General features: G+C 37.9%; 1 pseudogene; it reads right to left on the reverse strand.

The window, feature by feature from the left end:
• LOC123514920 overlaps nucleotides 1-15479 on the reverse strand; it is a 205384-nt pseudogene that overhangs the window by 4170 nt on the left and 185735 nt on the right.

The raw sequence follows: 15479 nt of genomic DNA on the forward strand, positions 1-15479 counted from the left end.
TAGGATGCAGTAACAAATATACCATGAAATCTCCTCCCTATATAAAAATTCCTCCCAACACTGTAAAAAGGCCCTAAAAATGCAACACACCCCTTAAAAACTGCCTAAACAACAACATTTTGCTTTCACCACACATAAGAACAAGATACAATTATATATACATCATAAAATCTCTTCCCAACACTGAAAAAAACTTAAAAATACAAAACAGCTTAGTTGACCCTTTAAAACTGCCTAAACCAACAACATTTTGTTTTCACCACACACAACATGATACAATTATATATACGTCATAAAATCTCTTCCCAACACTGAAAAATGGACTTCAAAATACAAAACAGCTTAGTTGACCCTATAAAACCTGGCTAAAGAAACACTTAACATACTGACTATCACCCCCAAACACACAAGAACAGGATACAACGAAAAATGTAACACAAAATCTCTTCCTTATGTGGGAGGGATTCAAATAGTGAAGACCCTGGCCATTAATCTTCTGACCTCCATAGATCCTTCTTAATGTAAATAAAATCGTCTAATCACATCCAAAACTCAAGGTAAAAAATGCATCCCATGTACTGAAAGGGTTAAGCGATTTTATTTACATTAGGAAGGGTCAATGGAGGTCACAATATTAACAACAAGAGTCTTAATGTTAGTTCCCCACACAAGTTTTTGAAGCTGTATAAAATCACCAAATTAAAGAATAAATACAAAAACACATCATGGTACTGAAAGGATTTAAAACACCACACACCACTACCACACCTCTACCACACACCTCTACCACACTCACCAGGAATGCGGTCAACAGCAGTGGGGTCTCTGTGAGGTGATGTCTTTCGCACCGTGGCATAGAACTGTTCCCTGTGCTTGAGGTTCTCCTTGTTCTCCTGCACAGCGACTGCATTTCCATCGCCGGACACTTGTTGAGGTGGCATTGGGGGTTCTGTGGGGTAGGGAGGTTGTCAGGAGAGATAGAGAAATAGAGAGAGAGAGAAAAAAAAGAAGAGATAGAGAAATAGAGATAGAGGAGAAAAAGAATGTAGATATGAAACAGAGAAAGAGGAAAAGAAATAGAAAGATGGAGAAGAGAGATAAAGGAAAAGAAAAAAAAAAAAAGAAAAGAAAGAAAAGAGAGAGATATATATAGAAATAGAGGAATAAAAAGGGTGTACATGAAACAGAGAAGGAAGAAAAGAAATAGAAAGATAGAGGAAAAAAAGGATGTTCATGAGAGAAGGAAGAAAAGAGAAAGAGATAGAGGAAAAATAAGATGTACAAGAGTGAGAGAGAGAAGGAAGAAAAGAGACAGAGATATAGAGATAGACAGAGGAAAGAAGGATGTAAATGAAAGAGAGAAAAGAAAGAAACAAGACAGAGATGGAGAGAGATAGGAGGTATTGATGAAAAGTAAATATATGAAGGGAAATAGAAAAGAAATAAGATAAAGAAGGCATAGATGGGAGAAGATAAGATGGAGGAATAAAGATAAAAGATAAGAAAAGGGGTAGATAGATAAATGTGAGGAGGGAGAATATAAAGAAAAAGGGAGAGGGAGAGAGAGGCAAGATAATAAAGGAGAATCAAAAAGAGGAAGAGAAGGACAAGGAGAAGATAATGGTCGTAGAGAAGGAAGAATGATAAACAAAGGAGAATGAAAAAAAGTGAAGAAAAGAATAGTGTATAGAAGAGACAAATAAAGGAAGGGAATGTACAAAAATGAGAAGAGAAAGAAGGAATGTACAGGAAGAAAAGAATAGGAAATAAAGAATAGGAAAAAGATAAAACAGTGACATATGAAGCAATAAATAAAAGAAATAAATAGAAAAGAAAGAGAAAAAAGATAAGGACAGCAAAAATGAAAGAAAAGAAGGAAAGACAAGAAAACAAAACAAAAGAAAGACAAAAACAAAACAGAAATTGAATAAAAAGGACAAAAACAAACGGAAAAACATGAATAAGTACCAATAAACAACAAAAAAACAAAAATAACACCAATTATCAAATCACCACCACTATCACCACCACCACCACCACCACTTACTTTTCCTGACGCAGACACAGACAGTGACGAGAGTGGCCAGGAGAGCGAGGGAGGAGGCGACCACAGGGAGGAGAACTCGGACATCAGTCATAGCCACCCCCGGCATCACTAGCCCAGGGGAGGATGGGCCTGGGGGAGGGAACGAAGGGAAAGATTAAAGATAAGAGATAAAATGGAAGGATAGAAATGTGAAAGAGATAGATTGAATGATGAAAAAGGATTTTGAAAGGGTTGAAGGGACGGGAATGGAGGAAAAGATTAAAGATAAGAGATAAAATAAAGGAAAACGATAGAAATGTGAAAGAGAGGAAAAAGAGAAAATTGAATGAATGATGTGATAAAAGAATAGGATTTTGAAAGGGTTGAAGGAACGGGAATGGAGGAAAAGATTAAAGATAAGAGATAAAATGAAGGAAAAAAGGGATAGAAATGTGAAAGAAAAGAGAAGGATTAAATGAGAGATGCGAGATAAATGAATAGAAGGATTTTAGAAGGATTAAAGGACATAGAAGAGATAGGAAAAAGATTAAAGGAAAGAGATAAAATGAAGGAAAAACATAAGATGAAAATGTGAAAGAGAAGAAAAGAGAAGGATTGAATGAAAAATGAGATAAAAGAATAGGATTTTAAAAGCATAGAAGAGAATAAGAGTAAAAAGATAAGAAAAGAATATAGATAAGAGATAAAATTAAGAAGGAAAACAAGAAGTAAAAATATGAAAGGAAAAAGAAAGGATTGGATGAAAGGTGAAATAAAAGGATTAGGAGTTTTATAAGAAGGATAGAAGGATTTTTAGAAGATTTGAAGGATACAGAATAGGAGAAGAAAAGAAGACATGAAGAAATATAAAAGAAAATGGAGAAAAGAGAAAGATAGATATAGGATTAAAGAATAGGATTTTAAAAGCATTGAAGGACAGAAGAGGAATAAAAGGATAGGAATATATAGAAGATAAGAGATAAATTAAGATGGAAGGAAAAACATGGGATAAAAATGTGAAAGAAAAGAAGGAAGAATTAGATAAATGATAAAACAATAGATTGAATTTTATAAGGAATGAAGGATATAGAATAGAGCAAAAAAGGAAGATATGGAATAAAAATGTGAAAGAAAAATGAAAAAAGAGAAGAAAGGACTGAAGGAAAGGCATGCGAGATCAAAGAATAGGAAGAATTTTTAAAAGGATTGAAATATATTAAATAGGAGTAAAAGAATAGGACCAAGAGAAAAAATGGGATAGAAATGTGAAAGAAACGAGAATATAGAAGGATTGGATGAAAGATAGATGAGATAAAAGAATAGAAAGATTTTTAAAAGGATTGAAAGATAAGGAACAAGATTTAAAGAATAGAGGAATGATAGAAAATAGATGATAAAGGATAAGGAAATGGAAGAAATGAGGTAGAGATGAGAAAAAGGAAGATGTAGCAAATAAAGAGAGAATTGAATAAAGGATAGAGGAATAAAGCAAGATAAATGTAAAAGAGGAAGAAGTGAGAGGAGGAAAAGAAAAAAGAGAGAAGGAAAAAACAGGATGTACATGAAACAGAGAAAACAAAAAAAAAAAAACAGATTAGCTGAAATTTAAGAGTAATATGACATCATCTCTCTCTCTCTCTCTCTCTCTCTCTCTGACACACACATACCTCTCCTTCCATATTTCCATTCATTCCTTCATTCACTTATCATTCTCCTCTCACACAACTAAAAAACCAACACACGCACACACACACACTCCCCTCTCCTTCTCCCTGCCTCTCCCTCACCTCCAGGCAAGGGTGTAGTGGTGAAGGGGTAGTCCTGTGTGGTGCTCCCTGCTGAGTTGTAAGCAGTCACACGTACAAGGTAGTGGGTGGAGGATGTCAACCCACCTATTTCCACTGGCCGGCCTCCTTCCACCCTCTCGGACACTGTAAAGGGAGGTCTGTTAGTTTGGTGGAAGAGAAAGGGAAGGAAAGATGGTTTTGTGGAGAAGTGTGGAGGTAGCTTAGTGGGAGAGAATAGTGGAAGGAGATAGTTTGGTGGAGATAATGGTGGAGAGAAAGATATTAATTTGGTGGTAGATGTGTGGAAGGGCACTTGTTAATTTAGTGGAAGGAAAAAAGTGGAGAAAAGTCAATAGATTAGTGGAAGAGAATGGTGGAGAGAAATATATAAATTTAAAGAAAGAGAGTAGAGAGAGAGATATATTAATTTAGTGGAAGAGCAATGAAAGAAAGAAAGTAAGAAAAAGAAAAGAAAAAGACCTAACAAAAACGTACCCACAATCCACGTCACAGCGCTGGTCCGCCGGTACACAACAGCGTACCGGCTGATGGGACACCCGCCGTCGCTCCACTGGGCAAGCGACACAGCGGCCCAGGTGGTGTTGACACGGACCGCCCCCTCCCGCCGCCCTGCCAGTGGGGGGGAGCCAGCAGTCTTGGTGCGCAGGCTCTCTGAGGGGCGGCCTTCTCCTACCTATGGGGAGAGGATGGGAGGGAGGGAGGAGAGGGGTGGGTAAGAGGGAGGAAGAGAGGAAAGGAAAGCATACAGGATCAGAAGGAAGGAAGAAGAGAAAGAGGAAGGGGAAGAAAGGGAGGCAGGGAGGAATAGAGGAAGGTGAAGTGAGAGAGAGGGAGAAAAGAAGGGAAGAAAGGAAGGAAGGAAGGAAGGAAGGATCAAATTAGAAAGGATGGGATGGGATGGGATGGGATGGGATGGGAAGGAAGGAAGGAAGGAAGGAAGGAAGGAAGGAAGGAAGGAAGGAAGGAAGGAAGGAAGGAAGGAAGGAGGAAGGGAGGGAGGGTTAGTTGACCAGCTGACTGATTGACTGACTGACTGACTGACTGACTGTTTGAGGGATTAACTGGTATTTATTTATTGAGTATCTGGTTTGGTTGACTTTGGAGCTAACTGACTGACTGACTGACTGACCAAACAAATAAATAAACAACATCCCCACTAACTGAACAAACTAACTAACAAACCAAAACAAACACAACAACACACCTCATCATAACACTCACCAATTCACCACAGTACTTCACCAAACTTGACCCCATAGCATCAAAAACAAACAAATCCGCACCTTATTATATGCCGTCACATAGAGATCATAAGGGCTGCCGCAGAAGAGACCCCTTAGCTCATGTGACGTCTGTGTTGGGGGCACGGTCTCCTCCTGCCACTCTCCGTAATCGCGTTTGTAGGAGACGGTGAGGCCCAGAAGAGGTGCTCCCCCATCGTCACCAGTTCTCCAGGTAACAGTGAGGGTGGTGGAGCCGGTCTTGGTGATGTGGATGTGTGGTGGTGATGGTGGCACTGAGGAAGGAAAGGGTGTGGTGATGGTAGTGGTGGTGGTGGTGGTGAGGGAATGATGGAATTGTCTCAGTGTGATGATTAAATACAATGAAACTTTAATTTACTGTAATACATTCAACTGAATCTCTTAATTTAACCCTTTTAGTACTGGGATGTATTTTTTTTTTTACCTTATGATTTGTGTATGATTAGACCATTTTATTGACTAGGAAGGGTCTATGGAGGTCACAAGATTAATGGCCACAGTTTTCACTAGTTTAACTCTCCACACAAGTTTCTGAAGCTGTATAAAATTACCAAATATTAACCAGAATGAATATGGAAATGTGTCATGGTACTGAAGGGATTAAATTTTTCATAAATGCCAAAATCCTTCTTCCATTCCTTTAAATCCTTTGTAGACCTAAAAAAATCCCACATTATTCCTTTCATATTCATTTAAAAACATTCAGAATCCCTTTGGCAATCTCTTCCAATCCTCTTAATATCCTTCACGAACCTATAAGACCTCCTTTCATGACTTTAACCACTTCAGTACTGGGTCACTTTTATACCATGAGATTTGTGTACAATTAGACCATTTTGTTGACATTAGGAAGCATCTACAGAGGGCAGAAAATTAACCTGACACACTCCATGACACTCTCCCTGACACCCTGATACACCTCCTGACACCCTGATACCTTCCCTGACACCCGGACACCCTTCACGACACCCTGATACACTCTAATACACCCCAACAACCTTTCTGACACCCCTTGACACCCTGATACACTTTGATACACCCTAACAACCTTTCTGACATCCCCTGACATCCTGATATACTTTGATACACCCTGACACCCTCCCTGACACACCCTGGCTTACCCTGCACAGTGAGGGTGTATGTGATGTGGTCATCTCCGTGAAGGTTGGTCACTTTACACGTATAGTTCCCTGAATCGTCCCTCCGAACGTCCCTCAATACCAGTGTGCCGTCAGGGTAGCTGGACACACGCCTGGAGGAGGAGGAGGATGGTGGTGGTGGTGGTGGTGGTGGTTGTAGATTTTTTGTGTGTAAGAGGCAAACCCATAGGGAAAATTTAGTGGTGGTGGTGGTGGTGATGGTGATGGTGATGGTGATTGTAGGAGTAGTAGTAGTAGTAGTAGTAGTAGTAGTAGTAGTAGTAGTAGTAGTAGTAGTAGTAGTAGTAGTAATAAAACATATCAAACCATAAAACAAAACAAAAAACAAAAAACATTGAAAAACCATCACTTTAATAAAACGTCCACTTTCTTAACAATTTCCTTCCCAAGACAAAAAAAAAAAAATAAATAAATAAATAAAAAAAAAAAAAAAGAAAGAAAGAAAAGAAAGAGGAAAAAAAAAATACACAAAATCACCTCAACAAACAATTTTCGAACCATTTCATTCCCTATGACTTAAAAAAAAAAAAAAAAAAAGAAAAGAAAAAAAAAATGAAGAAAAAAAAAGGCTTACTTATGCGTGCATCCCCAATAGCACTGCCGTCCCTCAGCCAGGAGCGGGACGGGGCGGCTCTCCCACAGTCTCGCAGCGCAGGGACACATCCTCCTCCCAGTGCACCTTGGTCGCCCCTCCCCAGGACACCACACGGGCCGGTACTACAAGAAACACAGAGTAAAATATTGAAGTAATTATTTTTTCTATATAACAGTTTTTTTATGTAATTATTCTTCCTATATAACAGTTTTCTAAGTAATTATTTTTCCTATCTCACAGTTTTTGAAGTAACTATTTTTCCTATGTAACAGTTTTCTAAGTAATTATATTTCCTATCTAACAGTTGTTGTGAGAGATAACAAACTGATGAGAGAGAGAAAGAATGAGTAAAAATAATGAAGAAGTATCAAATTGCATTTTTCTCTATGTAACAGTTTGGGTCAAGGGTAAAAAAACTAGAGAGACGCAAAGAGAAAGTTAAAAAAAAATGTAATAATTGTATATTTTTCTATGTATTTGTTCTTTTCAAGGGGAACACAAGCTGGAGAAAAAGAGAGAGAGTGAAAATATAAGGAAATAATTGTGTTTCTCTCTGTAATGTGCTCTGGCCAAGGGTAGGAATTAAACTGGAGAGACAGAGAGAGACAGTAGAGATATGAAGTAATTGTATACATGGGAGAGAGAGAGAGAGAGAGAGAGAGAGAGAGAGAGAGAGAGAGAGAGAGAGAGAGAGAGAGAGAGAGAGAGAGAGAGAGAGAGAGAGAGAGAGAGAGAGAGAGAGAGAGAGAGAGAGAGAGAAGAAGATGAAGACAAACTAGAGAGAAAGAAAGAAAGAAAGAAAGAAAGAAGATGAAGACAAGAGAAAGAAAGAAAATGAAGACAAACTAGAGAGGAAATAAAAGATGAAGACAAATTGCTGCAGCCTACCTGTATTAGAAGGGTTTAAGGTGATGGGAGAGGAGGGCTGGCCTTCCCCTATCCTGGTGCTGGCTGCCACTGTCACCTGAATCTTGCCAGTACCAGGGGGCAGAATCACCTCATGTCTTGTCATCGGAGCGCGCACTACTGACCGCTGAAAAAAATTATTAGACAAACGTAAAGAATTAGAGGACCAAAAAATCAAATATGTCAAAGTAACCCATTTATTAGACCAAAGGATGAAAATTAGACCGCAAAATTAAAAAATAAATATACACCAAACTAACCCATATTTTTTTTTTTAATATCAGACTGCAACGCAAAAATTAGACTCCAAAACAAAAAAATTAATCAAACTAACCTATTTTTTTTTCTTTCTTAATATTAGACAAATGCAAAAATTAGATACTGAAAGAAAAAATAATTATCCTTCACACTAATCCATTTTTTTTTTTTTTTTTTTTTTTTTGCTTATACCATGTGGGCTTTTTCACGGGAATTTCTGGACTAAAGGGGATACTTTTTTGTGGTACCTCCTATCTCAAAGCCCACCCGCTAGGAAACCGTTGCCCCGAGTGAGGAAGTCCAACCTACACTCGGACCGTGGACAGGATTCGAACCCGTGCGCTTGGAGACCCCTCGGACCCCAAAGCACGCATGGTTCCACTGTGCCATTAAACCGTAATACAAAAATTAGACCCCAATCAAAAATAAATTAAATATCAGTCAAACTAACACATTTTTTCTTTTCTAATATTAGACAAACACAAAAATTAGACCACAACACAAAAAAATTAATTATCTGTCAAAGTAACCCATTTATAACACAAGATAAATATTAAACCACAAAACAAAAAAATAAATATCCATTAAATAAGCCCATTTATCCTTTTTAATATTACTAGATCGCAACGTAAAAAATTAGACCACTGAAACAAATAAAATAAATAAATATCTGTTAAACTAACCTATTTTTTCTTTTTTAATAATAAACTGCAACACAAAAATTAGACGCCAAACAAAAATAAATTAAATATCCGTCAAACTCACCCATTTTTTTTCTTTTTAATATTAGAAAAAAACATAAAAATTAGACCACAAAACAAAAATAAATAAATACCAATCTAACAAGCCCATTTTTCTTTTTAATATTAGACCACAACGCAAAAAAAAAGACGCTGAAATAAAAAAAAAAGATAAATCCATCAAACTAGCCAATTTTTTTCTTTTTTAATATTAGACCACTGAAAACCACAAAAAAATAAATAAATATCAATCAAACTATATATATACCCAATTTCTTTTCTTTTTTTTCTATAGAAGTTTTGAGGTGGTGTGGCCAATAGTATATCTGGGTATGAATCTAGAGACATCGGTTTATCATTTTACCTTTCAAATTATATACGTCACATTTTCTATTTTCCATTTTCCGCTTTTTATATTTTTAAGTGTCTCTGATGTGGTGTGGTTCATGTGGTGAATCTGGAGGTTTTGTGTTTTTCCTCCCTATCAGTTTCTTATCTATATATTTTTTTCCTATCTTCATCTCACAGACTATTATTTTTTTCCCTTATCACAGCTTCTTATCTATATTTTTCTTTTATCTCAGTGAATCTATAGGCTTTGTGTTATTTTCTTTCTTCCTTATCAGTTTATCTATAATTTCTTTCTCTTCATCTCAACCATTATTTTTGCTTTTTGCTTTATCACAACTTATCTTTATTTCTTCCTTCATCTCAGTGAATCTGGAGATTTTGTGTTATTTTCTCTTATCAGTTTCTTATTTACAGTTTCTTTCTTTATCTTTATCTTACAGACCACTTGTTTTTTTTTTCTCTTATCAAAGTCTTGTCTACAATTCATTTCTTTGCATTCATCTCACAGCCCTTAAGCTTCAGTTTTTTCCATTATCCAACCTCTTTTCTACAATATCTCTTCTCACATCCCTTTATCTTCAATTTTTCCTTTATTCAACCTCTTATCAACAATTTCTCTCTTTACAATCCTTCATTTATTCCCTCATCACAATTCCTCATCTTCTATATCCTCTTATCTTCTATTTCCTTCCTTATTACATCCTCTTATCCTTTATTTCCTTCCATATCAATTCTTAATCTATACTTTCCCTTCATACTTTCATCCTATAAACCCTTATCTTCAACTCCTCCCTTTATCTCCTATTTTTCCCCTTACCACATCCTCTTATCTTCTATTTCCTCCTTTATCACACCCCTTTATCTTCAAATTTTTCCTTATTCCAACCTCTTATCTACAATCTCTTCTCATAGCCCTTTATCTTCAATCTCTTCCTTATCAACTGTTTCTCTCTTTATCTTCTATTTCCTCCTCATCTTCTATTTCCTCGGCTATCACATCCACCTCTCTACACACTTCCTTACCTTCACCTCCCGCCCCCTTAGAGTGATGAAATAGGTCAGTAGGCGGCCATTGCTGCTCACGGGAGGGAGCCACGACACCACCACTGTCCCTGACCGCACCACAGCCACCTTCACTCCAGCAGGCGGCCCTGGTACTGTTGGGAAAGGTAAGTATGTTTTTATAAGGGGGAAGAAGGTGGAGTCCTCACTGTGCTGGGCCTATACTAAGGAGAGATGGAGAGAGACAGAGAGGCAATTATAGGTAACCAAAGAGTTTCTAGAGCAGGTGTGGAGAAAACGTTAGTGATAATTGTTGTGTTCCCTGCCTGGTGTTCTCTGTTATCTCCTTCTGCAGGCTGCATGAAGGGCCGAGACTGGAACACAGGAGGGAACTAGGATCTACAAAGTGGTATAAAGCTTAAAAGGTCACAAGAAGATGACAGAAGAAGAAGAAGAAAAGAAAGAAGGTCTGAGTGTGTTTGTGTGTGTGTGGGGTAATGTTTTGAGTGTGTTTTGCTTTTCTATCTATGGATGGGGGTCTGTGTGTGTCTGTGTGTCCATTTGGGGATCTTTTTCAAGTGTGTTTTGCTTTTTTATCTATGGATGGAGGGTCTGTGTGTATCTGTGTATCTATCTTCTCTTCCACATTCTTTTCCATTTCTTCCAATATAAAAAACATACAATTATTCCTCCTTTTCCTCCACATCCTTTACTAGTTCTTTTCCTCCTCCTACTCCTCCTCCCTACACCTCCTGCTGCAGTACTCACCATCCTCCTCAGTAGTGCAGAAATGTGGCTCACTGGCAGGGCCCTCTCCCACCTTTGGTCAACCCTGCCACTTGCACCGAATAGTTGGTGTAGGGACGCAGGCCTCTCAAGGGTACTGGGGCTGCCAAGGAGGTCTCCCACTCAGCTCAGACACTGTGGAAGGGGCAGAGTGTTAGAGGAATGATTAAGAAGTGGTAGGAAAGAAGGATATTAGAAAAAGCATTAAGGAATGATAAGAAGGTGGTAGAAGTGGTAGAAAGTTAGGGAAATGATAAAGAAGAGGTAGGAGAGAAGGAAATTAGAAAAAGTGTTAAGGATTGATAGGAAGGTGGTGGGAAAAGGAAAAATCTTTAGTTAATTTTTAGGGAATGGGATGGTGTTAAGGAAATGATGGAGAGTTAATGGAGAAAAGGGAATAACTAGCGTAAAGTTTGAAGGATATTATAGAGAAATGGTGTGGAAAAGGAAAGATTTAGATGCATTTTAGGAGTGACATATCATAGAGTGTTAGGAAAATGATTGAGAGGTAAAGGAAAAAAGGGAATACAGTATTTATTTAGGAGTCAAATAGGATAAAGTTTTGGGGAAATAATAGAGGTTGTGGAAAAATAGGAAAGATTTGGTTATTTATTACGAGTGATATAGGATAGAGAGTTTAAGAAAATGATAGAGAGGTGATGGAAAAGAATATCGAGTTAAGAGTCAAATAGGGTAAAGTTTTAGGGAAATAATAGAGGCAGTGGAAAAAAGAAAAGATTTGGTTATTTCTTAAGGATAGAGCGTTAAGAAAATTATAGAGAGCAGACGGAAAAGAATATCCAGTTAGCAGTAAAATAGGGTAAAGTTTTGGAGAAATTACTGAGAAGTGGAGAGAAAAATAAAAGACTTAGTTGCATTTTAGGAGAGAAAGAGAATAGAGTTAGAGAAATGATTGAGAGGTGATAGAAAAGGAAACACATACATCTAATTAGGAGTCAAATATAAAAAAGTTTTAGAGATATGATACAGAAGTGGAGAGATAAAGAAGAGATTTATTAGCATTTTAGAAGTGAAATAGAGAAGAGTCTAAGGGAAATATTAGAAGTGATGAAAAAATGGAATATCTCGTTAGGAATTACAAAACCTAAAATGTAATAATAAGAAGACTGAACCATTTTTTCCAAACAATAGCAAAAATAAAGAAAAGAAAAATATAAAACCATTGAAAATACCACTTCTTAATACCCAAACAGATTATGACACCCAAATATAAGGAAAAAAACCTCAACTTAACACAGGCCTCACCTCTATCAGCCGGAGCATACAGGACGCGGTAGCCAGTGAGGTGACCGCGGGCATGGGTGGTGACAGGGCTTCCCATGACACCAGGAGACTGTGGGCGGTCATGGGCGTACAGCGGACTCCAGAGGGCGGGGCTGATGGCACTGGTTGGGCAATATGAGGTTAGGTCAAGTTAGGTTAGGTTAGGTTAGGTTAAGTTAGGGTAGGGTAGCTTTTATGGCTCAGCTCTCAACCAAAACATTGAAAAGTAGAAAAAAATGGTCTAGCTAGGTTTATTATGGCTTAGAAAAAAATGATCTGAAGTATGAGTGACTATTTTCATCATGGCTTAGCTCTCAACCAAACCATGAAAGGCAGAAAAATGAACTGGCTTAATATGAAAGAATAGTTTTATCATGGCTTAAAAAAAAAATCATCTGGCTTATAAGTATGAGTGACTTTTATCATGACTTAGCTCTCAACCAAAACATTAAAAGTAGGAAAAATGAGCTGGTTTAATACAAACAACAATTTTTATTATGGCTTAGAAACAAATGATCTGGCTTAAGAATATGAAAGACAATTACTGTATATTATGGCTTAGAAAAAAATAATGTGTCTTATAAAGTATTTTTATTGTGGCTTAGAAAAATTTATATAGCTTTATAAGAAAAATGGTCTGGCTTAACCCTTTTAACACTGTGATTTATAATTTACACTGAGATTTGTGTATGATTAAACCATTTTATTGACATTAGGAAGGGTCTATAGAGGTCACAAGATTAATAGTCACAGCATTCACTACTTTATTCCCCAATAAAGTTTCTGAAGCTGTATAAAATCACCAAATAGTAAGCAGAATGAATATGGAGACTCATGTTTTTTTTAGGGCATTTTACGACAGTTTGGTATGTTTTGGGGCATTCTAAGACAGTTTGGCTACGATAACACCATTTTATTGCCATTAGGAAGGTTATATGGAGGTCAGATGATTAATGGCCACAGCCGTCACTATTCTAATCCCCCCACATAAGATTCTAAAACTGTATAAAGTCACCACATAGTAAGCAGAATGATTATGGATATGCATCATAATACTCAAAGGGTTAATATGAAAAAAAAAAGACTTATAAATATAAACAACTCTTTCTACTATATCTTCATTTTCCACTCACCATCCTCCAGTGTGGCCGCAGTGACTGGTGGGCTGGGAGGACCTGCACCCTGGGAATTCACTGCCTGCACCTCCACCGCATATTGAGTGTAGGGCTCCAAATCAGCGACAAGGGCAGAGCAGCAGCTGGCAGGGAAGGAGGAGGAGGAGGAGGAAGAGGAGGAGGATGTGGCTGAGGAGGAGGTAGGGGCAGAGGAGGGTGAGGAGGAGAAGGAAGCAGGAGAGGACCAGCTGTCTGCCTCCACTGTGATGATTTGAAATTGGTCGCTTGTAGTGCTGTAAATGTAAAGGTTTTTGTTAGTGGTGTGTGTGTGTGTGTGTGTGTGTGTGTGTGTGTGTGTGTGTGTGTGTGTGTGTGTGTGTGTGTGTGTGTGTGTGTGTGTGTGTTTACCTCACAGACTCCTTTAAGAAAGGACTGGAACGTCCCCTGCTCGGGGTTTTTAACTTGAGTCTGAAAGATTAACTTGAGTCCTGGACTAAAATGACTTCTAGAAGGGCTAGAAACATGTTCTCTGGGTCAAAATGCAGGTTTTTGAGGACGGTGAGTTCAATAGTAACATTTTCAACACCATCTGGGGTCATCTTCAAGGTCAAAAGGTCATATTCAGGACCGTTTCTAGCTTTGTGGGGGCCCTAGGCAAGATGCTGTTTGAGGGGCCCCAGATTTCAATTTTTCGTCAGAGTCCCTGGGTGACTTAGGAAATTTAAATTTTCCAAGCTACCCAGGGGGCCCCCTGGTGGCTTGGGGGTCCTAGGCAATTGCCTTGTCCGCCTATAGCTAGCAACGGCCCTGGTCATATTTCAAGGTCAAATTTGTGAATTTTGGTCATTTTTGCTCATTTTTTGCGTGTAACTCATAAATGGTGAGAGATGGCTGATTATAATACAGGCAAGTCTGCAGAGCTGTCCAAATTTAATATATATTGTCATATATCGTCCTTCAAGAAAGGACTGGAACGTCCCCTGAACGGGGTTTTTAACTTGAGTCTGAAGGATTAACTTGAGTCCTGGACTAAAATGACTTCTTGAAGAGCTAGAAACATGTTCTCTGGGTCAAAATGGGAGTTTTTGAGGACGGTGAGTTCAATAGTGACATTTTCAACACCACCTGAGGTCATCTTCAAGGTCAAAAGGTCATATTTCAAGGTCAAAATAGTGAATTTTGGTCATTTTAGCTCGTTTTTGTGTGTAGCTCATAGACAGTGAGAGATGGCTGATTACAATAAGAGGCAAGTCTGTAGTTCTGTCCATATTTAATATATATTGTCAAATATTGTATTACTCAAACATTCCAAACAACCCCTAAAACAATGAAGCACTAAAACAAGAAACAAAGAACGGTATTTCTCATAACAACAAAACTCAAAGACATTAACATTTGATAAGATGAACATCGCTAGATGGAGAGCTTTTCTTGCCTCCCGAGGCATCCCACAGCCTTTTCTTTGTCACTTACATTGAAGACCTGAGCTTTCAATAGAATGTTAGCTAAAGTCGTACATGCTGCATTATTAGTAGCTAAAGGTGCATCTAAAAAAGATAACAATTCAGCAAAATGAAAGCGGCAATGCATTTTAGTCATGTCATGCAAATTATAGGCATTATGTACAAAAAAAGACGGTTGAAATAGTTGGCACACTCAGTCCACCTCTATTCAAATGATCTAAGAACTCAGATGATACCTCGTTACCATTTTCATCATCCATGATATCCTCCATACTAGTGCTATTACCATATTTATGAACAAGGTATCCAGCCAAATATACAACTTTATGCTTAAGGTTATCAGCAGACCTCAAGAGCTCCCGAGTGTCTTGAGGAGTGATCTCGTCAATGAGTTCACTTCGCTCATCTGGAGTTATAGAAGAAGTACAATTCTTGTCGCAATCAAGCACACGAGAACTAGATTCTGGCATAATGTCATGCTTTAGAAGTGTCAGCAAATTTGTAACTTTTGCTGCAGCCATAATGTCAACTACATCAATGTAGAAGTTTCCACCACTTCTTTGCCTGGCTTGACCAAAAAACTTTTCCAAGGCTTCATCCATGAATAAAGCAGGAAGAACGTAGTCAAAGTCTTTCTCTGCCAAAAGCAATTTGGCAGCAGCCACATTATTACGTGTAAACACAATGAATGCTTCAGCAGCTTGCTTAGTTAACTTCAGCTTA

This window comes from Portunus trituberculatus, chromosome 5 (genome assembly GCF_017591435.1).
Source record: "Portunus trituberculatus isolate SZX2019 chromosome 5, ASM1759143v1, whole genome shotgun sequence".
In the NCBI taxonomy this organism is placed as follows: Eukaryota; Metazoa; Arthropoda; class Malacostraca; order Decapoda; family Portunidae; genus Portunus; species Portunus trituberculatus.